The sequence below is a fragment of the Clarias gariepinus genome, chromosome 9 (assembly GCF_024256425.1).
Source record: "Clarias gariepinus isolate MV-2021 ecotype Netherlands chromosome 9, CGAR_prim_01v2, whole genome shotgun sequence".
Classification (NCBI taxonomy): Eukaryota; Metazoa; Chordata; class Actinopteri; order Siluriformes; family Clariidae; genus Clarias; species Clarias gariepinus.
In genome coordinates this window covers 18,406,924-18,424,789 of record NC_071108.1, presented here as the reverse complement: position 1 = coordinate 18,424,789, position 17,866 = coordinate 18,406,924, and positions in this window count along the sequence as shown.

The window sequence follows — 17,866 nt, the reverse complement described above, 5'->3', positions numbered from 1 at the left end:
AACATGCTCCCAGAATGGAACTTACTGTATATATAAGGACTTAGTGGTTAGCGTTGTCGCCTTGCAACTCCTGGGTCTGGGTTTGATTCCCACCTCTGTGTGCATGGAGTTTGCATGTTCTCCCCATGCTTGGTGGATTTCTCCACCGGTTACTCTGATTTTTTACTACAGTCTAGAGACATGCCAATAAGACTAGTTGGTTTTCCCATTATTAGACTGCAGAGTCTCTACAGCGACAGAGCATACAACAGACAGAGGAAAGAGCTGTTGAAACATTGGAGTGTCATGACGAGTGGCAGCAAGTTGACCCAGAGCCACATGTTACACTCTAGTGTACATACAGGGAAAAGTAACTAGGCATTAACAATTGTTAATAAAGTCCATATTTCTAATACTAATTTATTAAAACAAACTGTACATGTACTTCATTAAATTCATTAAAAGTAGTACTACAGTACAGGAAAACTGTAGTGCATTGGAAATGTGTGTGTTCCTCGTGCATGGGTACATATACTGAACACTTATACTTTAGTGTTATAACACTAACTCACCTGACTTATAACAATAATTAACCCCTCAAGGAGCTGACTAAAGTGTGTTTGAACATGGAAAAGCAAATACCATAGGCAGTACTGTACATATAGCTGATAGGAACAGAATTTTTACAGGAAGTAAAAATTGTTTTCATTGTTTTGAGTTCTAAAGCTGGCTTGATGTTTAGTGGTTTATTACACTTTAATTACACTGATTAAAAGAAAATATGGACTGTGAGAAAGACACCTTCAGGCAGGGGTGCAAATAGAGATCATGGTCCCCTTGGAAACTTAATAAAGTTGGCTCCCATCTTTCACAATGGCAAATGTTTTCAATTGCTATGGCACTTTAAGGGCCCCCGTCATTTAGAGGCGCTGAGAATCTACTATTTTCTTGAGCAAAGACAAGGCAATTTCTGATATTTACTAAATTGAAAATCTTTGTTTATCATGTTTTAACCAAAAAGTAACCAGAGTATTCTTATACCTACGTGCTTTTTGTAGGCCTGCATCTTAATGCACAATATATTGGAATGGGTTGAGGTCAATAATTAATTATAGCTGTACTTCATTTGTCATGCTCCAATTTTATTCTCTAAAGGACTTTTTATTTTTATTGGCTAGAAAGCATGGCCACAAAAGTAACCTCCCCTACTAGCAGCCGAGAATTAATGATGCCACCAGCTGAAAAACAGTTTTGTGAACTATTAGTGGAAAAGAACACCAGCTGTGCCAGAGAAGAAGTAGAGAAGACAGAATTTTTTTATTTTGCAAATAAAACAATATAAATAGTGTTGCCACCAAAATGTATGTATTTAGTCATTTATTTAGCTTTCCTGTTATATTGAAATATTAGGATAATATTAATTATTTGTTGACGTGAACTACCAAACCTTTTATTAAGGTGTGTGTGTGTGTGTGTGTGTGTGTGTATTTTTCTATTCAGTACTTAACTCAAACACTAGGTGCCACCATCCTGCAAAACATTTACATTTACATTTAGGCATTTGGCAGACGCTGTTATCCAGAGCGACTTATATATTTTTTTAAATCTCAATACACATCTGAGCAGTTGAGGGTTAAGGGCCTTGCTCAAGGGCCCAACAGTGGCAACTTGGTGGTTGTGGGGTTTGAACCTGGGATCTTCCGAACCGTAGTCCAATGCCTTAACCACTGAGCTACCCCAGAAAAACCACAACTAATCAAAAAATCCCACTTTTATAAAATCCTGACAAAGTATTACTGCAATACAGTGACATAGTGATATTAAAATGCATAAATCTGTAAATCCATTTGCATGGTATTAAGCACATGAAATAAAAAGAATAAACACAATGAATGCTATCCTAAAATAATGCACAAATATTGCATTAGTGGTACAAAGAATTAGACTTAAAAATTAGACTTAACAGCACTTTAGAGTATTCAATTAAGACTTTAACAAAATAGCATCCTCGCTTTAATTGTTAAATTTGCTAGACTAAAAGTGGGTGCCCAGGCAGTGAAAGTTGCCTCACAGACTGGAGAACTTCACCAGTTCCTCACTCCGTAAAGAGCCTTTCGCTTCCCTTATACTTATATAGAATAGTGGCATTGCCGGGATTGGTGCCCCATTAGCTGGATAACGTTTGCGACCCCTTTCTGGCTTTGTTCCATGCATTAGCAGCCGTGTCTCATGCTGCACTGTCTATGAATGTGCACATGTCTGAATTGTTTTTCTGTATATGTTTGCACTTAAGACTTGTTTATGCCCATTTTAGCACTGTATTTAAATTATGTGATTTTGGGATGTTTTTTATCTCTTGGTTGTGACAACAAATATTTAAAAGTGGAAATGTAAAACATTATCTCTTAATAAATAGACATTTGTGTCTGCATGTTTATTCCAAATGTATTGTCATGATTAACACTTTAACAAGAGATGTTTGCAAAAAAAAAATACTGTTGCTTTAAAGGTGTCATGTAATTACATTAAGTTAAATATGTAACTTAATTTTACTTCGTAGGAAGAACATTATTAAAGACTTAACGGACCAGAAAAAAAGATTTAATTATGTTGTGGAATATTGTATATAAAAATTCTTGAAGTTTCATTTTTTTATTTCAATGTTTAGAATATAGATATATTTAACAGAAATCCTCAAAATCCTCAATGTATGTTAAACAAAACTCAAGAGATTAAGATTGAAATATATATTTTTTATATTCTTCTGTCCAGTTTCCACGAACCTGTTCTCTCTCTAGCCCAGATGGAGTGAAACTCAATGTGGTTTTCTGCTGTTGTAGCCTAAGCTGCACAGTTGTGCCTTCAGTGTTGTTTTTTCTCCTTGCCGTTGTTGGAGAGAGTGTTTACTTGAGTTACTGTTCCCCTTCCTTGTGTTAGCTTGAACCTATCTGCCCATTGTCCCCTGACCTCTGCTCTGCCTTCCAACTCAAAAACTCATACTCACTGACTTATTTTTTGACACGTTTTTATCTCTAGAGACTGTCCTGCATGACAATCCTTGGGGATCAGTACTCAAACCATCCTGTCTCGTATGGTCAAGGTTTAATTAATATTGGATTTTTGTCATTTGAAAAAATTATTTTGTCAGTCCAGGATTGTATAAAGGTTTGAACATTTGTTTTTATAAATGTAATATCTAAAATGGCCAGAAAGGTTTCTGCTACAAAGGCATATACAGTAGAGATGCAGATAGAGAGCTCAGGTTGACAGGGATTTATTAAACTTGTCAAACAATACAAGGATGTGGATCAAGATCAAGGACGGGGTTTAGGCAAGAGTCAGGTCAAGAACATAAACTGGAGTAGGCAAGAACAAAAAGAGGAAACCAGAAGCAGAATCAAAACCAGAGAGACATTCAACACTTAGACAGGCCTGGTAACAACTGGTGTTTAAGACACAGGGCATATACTTTATAAAGAATGAAGAAATATGTAAATGAAAAAAAATAAAAAGTAGACAAACAGTGACAAAATCAAGAGGGAGACAACTCATGAACCAAAACAAAGTGCACATCGCAATATAAACTAACACTGGACAATGAGTTGCCAAGTAGATTTTCACAAACAAGGAATTTGTCTTGACAATGTTGTGCAAACTGTTATAAAATATACATAAAAAAAGATTTATTTTTTTTATTTGAGTCCCCATGGCTTAAATATGGGGTGGGAGGCCTCTGGTGTGAGCGTGTGAGCAAGGCTTGGGTGTCTTTGGGTGACCAGATTTGTTTGTTTTTTGCCCATTGGCATGCTTGGCCAGTGAGCAAAAATATCCTAAACCTCAACCATGCCCTCTGTTTGGGCATTGGATCTGTCAGGCCTTCCAAATAAAATTGACACTGTATTAGGAGTACATTTAAAGGCATTTAGGACATTTAGCATGCTGGTGGGTGTGTTAACAATTTAGTAATTTAGTCTTTTGTTTGAACCTGCCCCTGTGACAATTCTAAGTTTAAGGCCGGGGTTTCACCTGTAAAGACATTTGTTTAATTAGGGCCACTGCAAAAAAAAAAAAAAAAAAAAAAGGAATAGACAATCGAACTCTTTAGAATGTCCTGGAAAAGAAATTAACTATAAGTGTACTAACAACCAGCTATCCAACAGGTTGGCCAACAAACCATGTTTAAGGACTGTGAAGAAAAACCCAAAAATCACATCCATTGATGTTACCAACAACCACTACAGGGGAGGGGTGAGGGTATCACATTTCATTGTTCCAATAAAACGTTACGACCAGAAATAGAGAGGCATGAGATACAAACAACTCATTAGCACTAAGAATCAGAAAGTTGGACAGGAGTTTGCAAAAAAAAAAAGGTTATGTGGCTGAGGGCCTGCGTGCCGCTAAGACATTATTTTACAAAGATGAATTTTCATCTAATAAACACAAACTCCATAACATTGTCTGTCTCTTCAACAACTTTGTCACATTTGAAAGATCAAAATGTGCTAATTCTTCTTTTAAACCTGTATTTTTATATAACAATGAAGGCCAATTAACCTAATCTGCATGTCTTTAAAATGTAGGAAGAAACAGAAGTACCCAGGGGAAACCCACCAAGTAAGGGGAGGACATGCAAACTTCACTTGCACAAACCCCAAGACGGGAATTGAACCCTTGGAGGTGCGAGGCCTCAGTGCTAACCACTACCCACCCATACTGCCTATCATGAGTTTAAGCTGAAATAAATCTGGCTCTAACAAATGCCCTGATAAATTTATTGTACCCCAAAAAAATGCTATGGTAACAGGAAATGTGTGTCTTGGTAAAAAAAAATGAGATTAACCGTCCTTAACCTAGGTGTATATTTGTTCACTTTATGTCTTTCTTATTAACAACTAAGCACTATGAGAAGTATTACTAAATACTAGCTAATTATGCCTGTTTTTAAAACCTACTAAACAGTTACTGATCATGTTGACACTACTTCCCATTATATGCCTCTCCCATTTATTTATTAGACAATTAGTGTTCCTGGGTAGTTATAAAGTCAGTTATTTAGTTCCATTATCTTTCCTGGTATGTACTAGTACTGTATATCTTATAATATCTTATATGTATATATATAAACAGAATACAGTGGAACCTTGGATTACAAACATAATTCGTTCCAGAAGCAGGCTTGTATTTCAAAACACTTGTAATAATGGAAACTCAAATTATTTGTTCCACAGCCCAAAAAAATATATACATAAAAATAATTATTAAAAAATATAAAGTAACAATTAAACAAATGAACCTGCACTTTACCTTTATAAAAAGTAAAAATAAATCCCAACAGATAAGTGTTTCCTTTTATGCACGCAGGCGCTGTGTATGTGTGTGTGTGTGTGTTTGAAGCTAATGTACAGTAAGAGTAGAAATCAGACCCTCTCCTCTTCCTCTTCTCGTCTTACAGAGTAAACCTCCTCTCTTATTTGATTTTACATACACACAGACACACACACACACACACACACACACACATTAACGGAAAGACTGTTTTATCTAAAAAATTAACAGGGAACATTGCTAATGACACTCGCATGAGCGTATACTAATGGAATCACTGCTGTAAAGTAACCTTTGAAAATAAATCGTGACAGAGCGCTGTTTCTGTGTAGAGCAGAGAGAGTGTGTGTGTGTGTGTGTGTGTAAAGGCGAGAGGTGGAGGGGTGTGTATGTGTGTGTGTGTAAAGGCGAGAGGAGGAGGTATGTGTGTGTGTGTGTGTGTGTGTATATGTGTGTGTGTGTGTAAAGGTGAGAGGAGGAGGGGCGTGTGTAAAGGGGCACTGTGTCCAATGATCCAGGTTCCAGTTGTGATCCCGTGACGCTCGACATCAAATCCTTGCTCGTCTTGCAGAACACTCCAAGGTTCCACTGTAATGTGGAAAAGGTTATTATTATTATTACAGTATTATTATTATTATTATTATTATTATATAATTCAAAAAGTGAAACTCTCATATAGTCTAGATTCATTGCATGTACTGTAAAGTAAAATATTTTCAAGCAAATATACTTATTTTATTATATTTCTAATATACAGTATACTCATCTTGAGTGTTAGTCCCATAGATTCTCTGAGTTGAGTTTTAGATCAGGTGAGTTGTCTGGCCAATCAAGCAGAAAAATGTGTATTTCAAATGCTTTCTGGTGTTCCCCCTCCTGGAGGCTCTCCTCACCTAATGCTCGGAGATAATGAATGCATTCTCGTTTGCAGCCATTAGCACCGCTAGTATTGTTAGCATTTGTTAGCATTGCTAACACTATTAGCATTGTTAGCTAAAGTCCCGAAATGAGTGTAGAAGGTGTTCAGTTCCTCTGCCAGAGACACGTTCATGTTTGTCATACCAGATGTTGGTGCTTTATAGTCTGTTATTGTGTCCAAGTCCATGTTAAATTCCATGTGTAAGATCTCAGACCCAGACCTCCCCACAGCTTCTGATTGGGTTCTGATGGTGTTTTTTTTGCATGGTATCATCTGCTAGTTTCCTGATAAAACCAATAACCGCTTCTGTAAAAAAAAAAATTTCATGTATGCGAAATGTCAATAACATTAAATTCATTATATTTAGATTTATATTATTTATTATAATGCAATTATTGAAACAAATCCAGGGAATGCTACAAAAACTCTGGATATGTTGCACAGACAGATGTAGCAAATACATGTCACAGCTGGTCCGTGTGAGGCAGGCTTGGAGGACCCAAAAGCAGACACAACAGAGTGGGTTCAATACAACTGGTTTTAATGCAAAATATGAAAGTTAAACAGAGGGAGAATCTAATAAAAAACATTACTTTTATTGAGCAGTGGTGTGGCTTGGCAGTGGCTGTAGGCAGGAGTTAAGGGATGAGTGACACAGAGCGCGGTGGCCAGCAGAGCAAGCGCGGCTGAGAATGCGCAGGTTGAGCAAGAGCTGTGCGGCTGTGTGGAGAGACGAAGGCTGTAGCACGTGTGCCGAATCCGACGCGCAGGTAGAGAGAGAGCAGCAGCAAAATGAGCGCAGATATGTAGTGAGATGAATGCTGCAGCGCACATGCTGAATCCGGCATGCAGTTTGAGGGAAAACAGCTGCAGAGTGAGAAGGTCAGAGTTGCAGTAATCCTGACGATATAGGCAAAGTCGACGGTGCAAACTATTCCAATTCGGGAAGCTAAAGATGTAACCAGAGGGGAAAAAGGGTCAACAACGTGAAAGGCAAAAGGTATTCTTGGCAAAGCACTAGACACGAAAAACACTGGGCTTGAAGCGCGCTCTAATTCGGCAACGTGAAGGCGAGAGCAATAGGCTGGGACAAAGAGAAGGCCGGGGGGAACGTTGTGGAACGTTGTGGAGCCTGGTTCCCGATTGAGCGCCTTCTTTACCTGCGTTTCAATATCCAGAAGTGTGGCCGCCACAAGGCAACAAGGGGCAAGATTGCCTCGGCAGGGCAGGGCATCAGGTTTTATGTTTCTGGAGCCAGGGCGACACAAGAATGTGAAGTCAAAACAAGAAAAAAACAGACTCTACCTGGCTTGACGAGCGTTGAGTCTCTTGGCTGATCTGACCAAATTTTTGTGGTCGATCCAGACCAGGAATGGAGAGGTAGTTCGCTCCAACCAGTGTCTTCACTCCTCTAGGGCAAATTTGACCGCCAACAGTTCCTGATCTTCTATGTGCTGAATCCGGGCGTGCAGTTTGAGGGAGAACAGCTGAAGAGTGAGGAGGTCAGAGTTGCAGTAATCCTGAGGATATAGGCAGAGTCGAAGTCGAAAGTGGAAGCAACGGTTCAAAGCCGGCTTATCAGTCAACGGAGCGAACTATTCCGATTCGTGAAGCTAAAGACGTATCCAGAGGGAAAAAAGGGTCAATAACATGAAAGGCAAAAGGTATTCTTGGCAAAGCAGTACACACGAAAAACACTGGGCTTGGAGTGGCTCAGTAAAAGCAAAGCATGCAACTCTGGAGAGAAACAATTTGCCTATGGGCCAATAATTCGGCAACGTGAAGGCGAGAACAAAACTTGACGTGAGGCACAAGAAAACTGGGCTATGAGCACGCAATCATTCAGCAAGTGTTCACCGTCTGAGGAGTAGTTATATAGAGTGAAAGTGATGAATGAGATAAGGCGCAGGTGTGCTCAAGCATGAATGAATAAGGCGGCAATGGAGCGTGGAAAGGAGTCGCTGGAGATCATGGCTTGGCCTCGAACAGAGGGCATGACTTGGCGAACCATTACAATACATTCATGTTCAAAGGTTTGTACCCCCTCTTTTAATTCTATGTTCTAGATTTTATTTATTTTTCATAATTTTATTCTCTTTCTAAATAATAAGCATAGCAAGGATGAGATCAAGATTGAGGTTTGGACATTAACTAGGCCATTCCACAACCTTGATTCTTGTATTTTACTGCTATTTTAATGTAGATTTACTGGTGTGGTTTGGATTATTGTCCTTGCATGACCCAGTTTTGACCATGCTGAGTGCAGAGTGCCCAGAGTGTTGTGGCTGCAAAATAAACCCAAATCATCACCCATCCAGAGGTGTCTTAGAAGTTTGCTTCCACGGTTGTGAAGCATGTGTGTATCAAACACGCCAAATTTTGGCTTATATAAACTCAGTCAGGTGACGTCATCTGATGAGATGCATCTGATGTGTACAAGCAAAGTCAAAGCATATTAAAAGCAAAGAAAAGTGTTAACTCACCTATGAAATGGCTGAGTTTAAAACGAGATTTCCCCCTCCATGCGAAAATTTCCTTTCGGAGGGCGATCTCCACACTCTTTGCTTTGAGTGTTTGGGCGAAATTGTGATCTTCTCCCTATGAAGGTGCTCCGCGCGCACCTCGAATTCTTTAAGGACTGGGGATCTCCTGGGCACTCCTGGGGATCACATGCCGATCTGGCCGAGGTGCGCGAGACGGAATCTCCCCTCATTTCTCTCGCCCTCTCTTCCGATCGGGAAGTCTCTCCTTTCACTTCACAAGCGCGCTCCGATGCTTCTTGTGAGTGTGTAGAAGAGATTTGCTCTCTTGCTTCTGTAGAAATGGAAGTAGTTACCTCAGAACGCTCCTCTAAGGAGGATAGAGAATATCCTCCTTAGAAGGAGCTGCTTGAAGTCATAACGCATGCAGTCAAACGGCTGCACATTGATTGGCCGCAGGAACAAGCCTTCCTCAAAAATTCTAAATTAAACGACAGATTCCTTTCGGGTGGCCAGGAGATGGAGCCACAACGCCACTCTCTCCCCTTTTTTGGCGACCTCCATAACGAATTAACTCGTTCTCGAAGCAAGCCTTATTCTTCCCATATTTTTGTACCATCAACTTCGTTTGATGCAAAAGCACGAGGTTATATGATGATGCCCAAGATAGAAGAGACGCTCGCGGGCTATCTCTCTCCTGGGACATCATCCTCACTGAAGAAGCCAACACTTCCCTCCAAGCCGTGTAGAACGCCGTTCTATCCCTTCTCTGGTGTCCACAGAGAGGCACCTGTGGTTAAACTTGACAGGCATCAAGGATAAGGATCGAACATTCCTCCTTGATGCCCCAGTCTCACCTTCCGGACTTTTCGGCGACGCTGTTAATTCCGTTGCCACTAGGTTTCGGGAAGCTAGGCTATATGAACAGCCTTTTGGGAAAATTCTCCCACGCCGTGCTCAAGAGTCGAGTCTGTCGGCCAGATCTGCTTCTCGCCAGACGAGAGGTCTAGAAGAAAAGCCTCAGCAGCCGGGCACCCCTTCGTAAGGACTGGGGTACGGCTCGCCGCCCCTCACAAGTCGCCTCAAAGAGATCAGACCGCAGCACGGTCTTCTTTTCAAAGAAGAAGTCCTAAAGCTTAGCCGCCAGGACCGTGGGGGTGACCACCCCCAACCACCCGGGGAAGGACAGATAACATTTTTCATATAAGAAGGTGCCCTCCCTGGCACCCCCAGGGGGTCGGTGTTTAGTCTCCGCCACCTTTGGTGTTTCGGACAATACCGGACTGCTCTCTTCAACGGCGTGGTCTCCACTTCCGTGAGACTGGAAAGAGTGCATCTGCTGACTAAAATTGCTAGGAATAGAGGCCATAGAACATGTTTCCCTACCAGACAGAGAATAAGCCTACTACAGTCGGTATTTCTTGGTATCCCAAGAGGAACTGGGGGCTGCGTCCAATTTATAGATTTTCGCGGGCTGTACCGCTATCTAAAAATAAATAAACACAGCTTCAAATGTTGACTGTCAAAGTGATGGTTCGCTTACGGGGGCGAAGCTTACCAGTATTGGGTCCTTCCATTTGGTCTAGCTCTCTCATCTGCACATACACAAAATGCATGGATGTAGTTCTGGCTCTTACGACTCCAGAGCATTTGAATTACAGAGACGACTGGCTGGCTCAGTCTCAGTAGCTAGCGCTTCGACATCAGCATGTCGTCCTAGCTCATCTTTGTTTCTTACGATTGAGACCCAACGCCACGAAAAGCCTGCTTTTTTCTGTTCAGAGGACAACATATTTGGGTGTCACATAGAATTCGATTGTAAGTGGGCACAGCTGTCTCCCGCTCGTGTCAAATCTATTCTCAACACCCTCAAGAAAATCAAGCTAGACCAGAAAGTGACTGTTCATCACTTTCAGAGATCTTAGCTTTCATGGCAGCTGTATCCACGGTGACACCTTTGGGCCTTCTGCACATGAGAGCACTTCAGTTGTGACTAAGAACCAGGGGATTTCACTCGAGGGCCAATCCCCAATAAGGGTTATGCGCCAGGGGTTTCGTACCCTTCCTATGTGGTTCAGACCCCGGTTTCTGACTCTGGGTCCCACTCTAACTTCGTCTTGTCATCGCAGATGCTAACGACAGACACTTCCCTCACGGGCTGGGGTGCGGTCTTAGATGACCGTCCAGCCCAAGGGAGCTGAAGAGGCCATCTTCTCGCGTGGCACATCAATTGCCTCGAAATGATGGCTCTATTTTTGTCCCTAAAGCTCTTCCTCCAGCAGTTGAGAGGCTACCATGTCCTATTGCGGGTGGACAACACTATGGCAGTCTCATATATTAATCGCCAGGACGGACTGCGCTTGCGCCCCTAAATAAGCTAGTGCACCAGGTTCCTGTCCCTCAGGGCGATTTACATTTCCAGGGCATATGAATGTGGGAGCAGTTGTACTGTCCAGTTAAGCTCTGACACATGGGGAATGGACACACAGGGAATGGAAACCCCACTTCGAAATAGTCAGTCAATCTGGGAGAGATTTTATGTAACAGAGGTGGACCTCTTTGCCTCGCAACAGCAAATGTCCCCTTTACTACTCTCTGACTCTTCCAGTTTCCCTGGGTCTGGACGCCTTGGCCCGTACATGGCCCAGGTCACGCCTTTATGCATTTTTTCTGATAGCTCTGCTCCTGGCAAAGGTCCGTCAACAGCGTTTGCGCCTCTTATTGATAGCACCCTGTTGGCCGACCGGAGTGTGGTTCTCGGATCCAGTATCTCTCCTCGACGGCTCACCATGGTGATTCCAGTGGGAAGGGATCTTCTGACTCAGGCGCGGGGGACAATATTTTATCCCCCGCCCCAGCTTTGGAACCTTCACATTTGGCCCCTGTGAACGGGACCAACTAAGTCAAGCTGGTTTTCCAGCCAGCGTAATTGAAACTATTCTAAGTGCTAGGGCTCCCTCCACTAGAAGAGCTTATGCCCTTAAATTGAATGTATTTGAAAATTGGTGCACGAATTGTTTTACTGCTGGAGTTTCTGCAGGCAAGTTGTCTTTGGGCTTGTGCCCTATTACTCTCAGGATGTAAGTAGCTGCTAGTTTAGGCTGTCACATTCTGATTGATGGGGTTACTAAGGGAAAACCCCCTTTAGTTGCCCGTTTCATTCGTGGAGCTACAGTAAATGGTTAAGGCCACCCACATGGTCCCTTCGTGGGATTTATGTATCGTGCTTGAAGGTCTAATTGACACCCCTTTCGAACCACTGGGCTAGTCAAAGCCATTTTGCATCCTCACCGAACTATCTTCCGAAAATTCCATTCTCAACCATGCACCCTGTTGTTCTTGAAGATTTCTGTCCTCCGACTTTTACAGCTTCGGAGCAGGAGAGACTTCACTTACTGTGTCCAGTAAGTGCTCTTCAGATTTACGTCCACCGCACCAGCCAGTGGCGTAAGTCAGAGCAGCTTTTCATATGTTATGGGGCTGCAACCGGGGGGCGATCGCCACTACACGGACCTTGTCACACTGGGTAAGAGATGCTATTGCTCTCTCCTATAAGGCACGTGGGCTCACTTCACCTCTAGGAATTAGGGCTCATTCAACCAAGGGGATCACCTCATATATTGCGCTGGCAAGAGGTATTCCCCTGCAGCAAGTGTGTGATGTGGCAGGTTGTCCTCTCCGCACACATTTGTTAGATTTTATGGTCTGGATGTTTATTCTCATTCCCATAGCGTTTTCACGCAGCATCGAGTGTAGCCTTTGAAAGGGAACGTCTCGGGTTACTTTGCTGTAACCCTGTTCCCTGAAAAGGCGGAAACGAGATGCTGCGCTGCAATTTCGCACTGCCTACGTGACCGCACGTCAGTTCAGACAAAATCGACCTGAGGAATGTTTCCGGTTTACTCCTATTTATAACCTGCAGGTGCGTCTCATCAGACGTCACCTGACCGAGGTTATATAAGCCGAAATTTAGCGTGTTTGATACACACATGCTTCACAACCGGCAACACGAAAAGATGTTCTCATAGCGTTTTCCCGCAGCATCTTTTCAGGGAACAGGGTTATAGCAAAGTAACCCGAGACGTTTCTGCAGCCTATTTGTCGTTAAGCTCAGTCTCATGTTCTCGCGCTCTGTTTAGGCGCGCTGTGTTGTGATTGCTTCAAAAAGCATACTGCGGGAAAAGTCGGGAGTGCCCAAAAAAATGTGCTGTAAGGCGATTTAGAAATTGCGCATATTCACACCGCGGTTTCGATACGATTTTGCACAGCCCTACTATTTATAGTCTGCTATTGTATTTTAATATAAACATCAAAACTTCTGGTGATCTGGTTTAAAATACACTGCCAATTCACAGCCTTTTTCTATAAACCTTGTTCTATCCTGATCTTAATTTACTGTAAGTGAAAGTGTGCCCATGGTGTCCTGCAGTGTACTGATGCCCATTCATTCATGGTGTATTCCCACTTTGTGCTCAGTGATTGGCTCTTTATCCACAATGAACATAATCACGATCAAGCAGTTACTAAAGATAAATAATCTAATTATCTAAAGTAATTTTGTTACATTTCTTTTTACAAAATTCCTAATATTATTAAGTTCACTCATGACAACCTGCTATAGCCTACAGACATGATTGAAGATATATCCATATATATGTATCAGATATATATTTGTATATACTACAAATAACTGAGTTGTATTTTTCTTTTGAGACACAACTAAACCATTTGGTTTTATAGCTGTTTTGGATTAAATTTAACATAAACATAATAAACAAATATAGATGATTAATTAACACTAACAATAGGAGGAATGTTGTAATTCATATACGTCAATGTCACCTAAAGCTCTAACCACTTGAGACCTCGGGGCATGTCCTGAGGAACATCTTTTTTCTTATCCAGCTTCTATAATGCAGCAATAGCAAACAAGCTGAAATATAGCACTGAGCCATGACAACACACTGCATGTCTTGCTGTAATGAACTGCTGTTTACAGCAAATAATGTGGATGGAAGAACACTGGCCTAAATGATGTGCTTCAGTTCCTACTATCCTCCAGAGGCCAAAGCAGGAGGTCTCGACTGGCAGCGTGAGACTCCTTACCTCCCTCCTCTTGAACATAACTGCCTTGCTTAATGGGAAATTCACAGATCGATTGAATAAGTTAAAGGAGCCATTCCTGCGGATGAATGACACCAAAAGCAGTGCCTGTCTCTAAGCAGACAAAAGATTTAAATAATGAAAGTTCTGCTCGAAGATACCTGTAACTGCTGAGGACTATTCCATTTAATATCCATTAAGATGGCTTTGGCCTGCATTGATACAAATAGTTCCTGTGTAATGGTTTATGACTACAATCATTAATATTAGGACTGAAATTACGATGAAACATTTTCTACGCAATTTAGTTGGCAACCTCAATAAAGTGGACTTGGTAACGTGTTGTTAACCAAAACGCATTTCCTTTTATACAACTGTAGGGATTTATTTATGGTCACACTATCCAGTAACACCTAAAAGAGTGAGACTGTCTTTTTTTCTCAAGGTTTCATCTTCATGTCATCTTAGGGAGTTTTTTCGAACCAGCTTCCAGCTGCTATACTTTTAAAAAGTAGAATTTCTTAAATATTGTTTTCCTTTTACAAATCTGCTTTGTGGCAGTTTTTACTGCTAAAAAGAACTATACAAATAAAAGTCATACAAATGAAAGGGAATTAAATTTAATTGTATTGATAGAACAGTAGCAAAGGTATAATTGTAACGTAAGAAAAATAGTATTACTGGCCAGAAACATGGACCAAAGACATGCTAACAGTGTAACTTATGTGTACATTTTACATTTCAAATGTGTAAAATTTAAAGGAGTCAAGCACAGCGGTGAAGGCGTGATGATTTGGGCTCATTTTGCATCCACAGTAACTGAGTATTTTAAAGGCAAGTTTAGTTTGAGTTTGGTAAAAAATTGTTTATGCAGCAGGATGATGATCCAAAGAACACCGGTAAATCAACACCAAAATGGCAGAATCATCCTCTGGTGGGACCATAAGAGAGCTGTGCATAAACAAATGGCCAAAAATCTCAATGAACTGAAGAAATGTTGTCAAAAAAAAAAAAAAAAATCTAATCATCCACTATCATTTGGGAATATTGTTGCCATTAAGCAGTGTAAATGAGCTGCAGCAGTGTTTAACTCTGTGAGTTATGTGTCAAATTATAACACTTAGTAACACTGCCTCTGCTGATTTCCCATCTTTTCCCCCAGGTAAGTGATACAAACATACCTGGCAATCCAAATGGAACTGTAAAAGTAAACATGATTTATATGCCACATTTTCCATTGCTCTCTGGTCAAGGTCTGATGATCCTCATGCAGCAAGCTATAATGCACTGTATGTTCTTACATTTTCTATAATATCCAGCATAAACTAAATTTGTGCTACTGTAGATCATTTGAAGGATCAGACTAGACAGGCTTGCCTTTACTCCACACACAAATTAATGCTATTAATAATTAATCCCCACAACTATTAACTGTTTATGGGATTCGACCAGATGGACCAGCCTTTACCTACACAACATACATGCACTTACTGAATGCTTTATTATGAACACTGTGTGTATCTACTGGCTAAGACCTCCTGTTAGGCTCAAAACAGCTCTGATTCTTGTCATGGATTCCACAAGATTTTCGAAACAATCTTTTGAGATTCGTGTAGATGGTGACATGATTGCCTTACACAATTGCCAATTTCTTTTTTTAAATACAGTGTCTGTAATACCATGTATGCAAGAAATGGCACCACAACAAGCATCTAAACATGCGATTATAACAGTACCAACACTGGTTGCTAGGCAATGCCCCAAGGCTGGTAATCAGTACAGATGCACCTGGTTCTGAGCCATTAATAGCCCTTCAAATGGTAGACTGTGCGTGGACATAATTTCTGTGCCACCCATCAGAGAAGCTGCATGCTACTTTAATGTTTATCTTATGTTAGGGAAAAGCTTATTATTCTTTAGGGATAACTTCTTAGCATTATACATCTTCTGTATCAGCTGAGAGAGTTTAGTTACCACTTATTTTACCTTGTTCTCATGGGGCACAATGGACACTTCTATATACAGTACAATACAAGTTTCGACACACAAGTTAAATGTGTAAACACAAATTTGGATTTATTTTTCTACATTCTAGAACAATACTGAAGATTTCAAAATTACTGAAATAACACACATCGGGTAATAAAGTAAAAACAACAACAGGCAGTTGTAAGACACCTATGTCAGCTGTTCTGGAATAGGTCTTGAAGGAACAGTATTGTCAAGTGCATTTTCAAAACCCTTCAAGCATGATGTTGAAACAGGCTTTTGAAAAAAAAATCAAAGGAAAGCAATGCCAAAACTTTCCTCTGCTGCAGAGGAGTTCATTTAGAGTTTCTAGCCTCAAAAATCACCAATTAATAGCGCCTTACAGTAGATAAGAGATGTTATCAAGGCTTTACAGAATATAAGTAGCAGACCCATCTCAATATCAACTGTTCCAAAGAGAATATTGCATATTTTAGATGCATTCCAAAAATTTTATTTAGAAGATGGGTCCAAACTTTTGACTGGTAGTGTACATCTTGCACTCTTCATAATAAGAGTCTGCACCAGCAATGGAGTCAGCAAATTTTAAATTCACAGTAGAAATTGTAGCAGTTCAGACCACACTCTGTAAGCATGAGCATGCACATGGTGCGTCAGAGTACTTTGCCCGCATCCAAGTGGTGTTATAGTCCCAAGCCACTTCTGGTACAGGGCTGAATTGTGAACTAACTCTTGAATCAATTCCAGGAGTCGAGTCTGTGAATCATGCACTCCCTTTGCCAATAAACCAATTTGTTATGCACTGTTCAGTGGTGCAGCCATCGCAATTCCCCACTGAGAGAGCCAAGATAGTTTATATGATCTTTCTTCTGACAGAAAGCAGCCATGGGCTGTGCCACTGCAGTTTGGCAGAATGCCTTATCACACCATTCCACTCTGCATTAATTTATTACAGCCTTAAAATGCACTCATTGACCATCCCCTCATCCCTGCTTCGAATCCGGCAGGGTAACCGTTTGGTGGCTGTTTATGCTGTTGAGTTTTATACACTTGGTGATAGATCAGGCTGGAATGCTCCGACACACTAAAATATTTATGTTCAGGGTCTCCCAAAGCAATAAATTAATTATAATTAGCAACTCATGCACACCAAGTTACACTATATTGCAAAAAGTCTTTGCGCGCCTGCCTTTACGTGTATATGAACTTGTGTGACATATAATTTTCAATCCATGGGGTTTAATATGATGTTGGCCCATCCTTTGCAGACTACTAGGTTTGGGAATGTGTTTATGAGAATTTTTGACCATTCTTCCAGAAGTAAGAATTCTTCCAGAAGTTGTAAGGTCAGACACTGATGTGCGGCACGGTGGTGTAGTGGTTAGCACTGTCGCCTTGCACCTCATTCACACATTCACACGCCCTAAATGGGTGTGTGAGTGTGTGTATGTGTGTGTGCCCTGCAATGAATTGGCACTCTGTCCAAGGTGTACCTGCCTCGTGCCCCAAGCCTCCTGGGATAGGCTCCAGGTCCCCGCGACCCTGAATACAGGATAAAGTGGTATAGAAGATGAGTAAGTGAGACACTGATGTTGGACAAAAAGGTCTGGCTTGCAGTCTCCGATCTAATTCATTCCAAAGGTGTTTTATGAGTTTGAGGTCTTTTCTTACACACAAAACTCGCTCGTCCATGTCTTTATGGACCTTGCTTTGTGCACTGATGTGCAGTCATGTTGGAACAGCAAGTGTCCATCCCTAAACTGTTCCCGCAAAGTTGGGAGCATAAAATTCTCTAAAATATGCAAAAGCATTAAGAGTTCTTTTCACTAGAACTAAGGGGCTGAGTTTCAATTCAAAAAACAACCCATCATAACCCCCACCAAAGTTTACATGTGTCACAATAAAGTCAGACAAGTACCGTCCTCCTGAAAACCGCCAAACCCAGACTCGTCTATTGGATTGACATAGAGAGAAGTGTGATTCATCGCTCCAGAAAACACATCTTCACTGCTCTAGAGTTTAGTGACTGCTTTCTTTACACCACTCTATCCGATGCTTTGTATGCACT